A 1,875-nucleotide genomic window follows, 5' to 3' on the forward strand; every position below is an offset into this window, starting at 1 on the left:
CTAGTTTATAGTCTAGTCCATAGATAACGATATATATTTTTTTAATATATAGGACAAAAAGAACTAATTTTCCTAATTTCTTCCTATTGGAAAAACTATTTATATGCTATGTAAAGTAACTAAAACGAGTTCTTAAAGTATCTTCCTGTTTTCATATATGAAAACAATGATTTAAGACAAAAATATATTAAAATAATTATTTTGTTCTATAAACTATGTTTTAATTTAGGTTGGCTTTTCCTTAGCCATACCATCAAAACGAAGATTTATAACAAATTAAAACAAGCGAAAACATTGTCATGATTTAAACAAAAAGAATAAAACTAAGCATACAACTAACATGTCTTTCAAAAAAATTTTAAACTAAACATGTAACAGCATGTCAAACAAACTACACAACCCTGTACTCGCACTAAATACATGAACTAATACAGGAACTAAAACAAACAAAAAAAATATAAAAATAAAAAGAAACAATCATTTCAACTTTGTTTTTTATTGTTTGAGTAAACAATAGTGCAAATAACTCTGTAAACTAAAAATCAGTTTATGGAAGAGCAAGAGGCAAACAAGAAGTTACGATTTTAAATTAAATGTTAGAGAATTTTAGGATCATAATCCTAGCCATAAAATGACCCACTTTATTAAGTGTTTGTTTGTTTGTGTATCATATGTACTAGTAGAAAAAATGTAAATGTTTAGCTTTAATGCGTGAATAAATCATAAGAGGTTAAAGGCAAACTATTCCTAACCCTACTTATAATGTACTCCCGATTCAAAATTAAAAATATCAATTTTTAATTTTTGTTTAGAAAATGTGAAATAACTGAAACAATTTTAAAATTATTTCCAAATTTACTAAATCTACAGAGTTGATTTCATTGTTTACTTTAAGCATACATGGCTGTTGGCATCGTTAGTAAACTTAACAGAGTTGTATTTTTTGTCTCACATTTACAAAGTGAGTAATAATAAAAACAAACAAATCTCTAAAAACTTTAGCTCTCCGATTCCTGATATGATATATTGGACAAAATCGCTACTCTTTCCTAAATATGTCTATTAATTCGGTTTTCTAGAAACTTGTGATTTTAACATACATATGTACCTTCGCATGTTTGTCACAAACGTTTTAATTGTTCCCATTTACCAAATTTATCTATAAATATGTATTAAACAAATGTGTAATTGTAGCTAAATATTTACCACTAAAAGTCAATTGTTCTTTTCCGTCACGACAGTAGGGATATTGTACTTTTTTGGACATGTTCCTTACACCACTGCGATAGACTAGATTATAGATCATGAACTACACTATGTACACTAGAATATGAACTAGACTTTAGACTAGGTTTCAATCTAGACTACATATTAGATTATAAACTTAACTAGACTATACTATATACTATACTTTATACTAGACTATAGACTAGAATATATAATAGAATATATACTAAACAACAGACTAGAATATAGACGAGACTATAAACTAGACTATAGATTGGACTATAGACTGAACTATAGAATCGACTATGGACTAGACTGTAGGCTATATATACTAGAATATGAACTAGACTATAGACAAGGTTTTAGACTAGACTATAGATTAAATTATAAACTAGACCAGACTATACTAGATTACTAGTCTATAGACTAGACTATAGACTATACTAGATTACTAGTCTATACACTAGACTATAGACTAGATTATATACTAGACTATATACTAGACTATATACTAGACTATATACTAGACTATAGACTAGGCTATAGACTAGACTGTAGAATAGACTATAGACTAGACTATAGACTAGACTATAGACTAGACTATAGACTAGACTATAGACTAGACTATAGACTAGACTATAGACTAGA

The 1,875-nt window shown here is 27.5% G+C and overlaps 1 protein-coding gene across 1 annotated transcript in view; it reads left to right on the plus strand.

Moving 5' to 3' along the window:
* Positions 1–1,875, plus strand: part of LOC111679234 (cytosolic 10-formyltetrahydrofolate dehydrogenase) — a 4,980-nt gene that overhangs the window by 2,264 nt on the left and 841 nt on the right. The gene's annotated exons all lie outside the window — the stretch shown is intronic.

The sequence above is a fragment of the Lucilia cuprina genome, chromosome 2 (assembly GCF_022045245.1).
Source record: "Lucilia cuprina isolate Lc7/37 chromosome 2, ASM2204524v1, whole genome shotgun sequence".
Taxonomy (NCBI): Eukaryota; Metazoa; Arthropoda; class Insecta; order Diptera; family Calliphoridae; genus Lucilia; species Lucilia cuprina.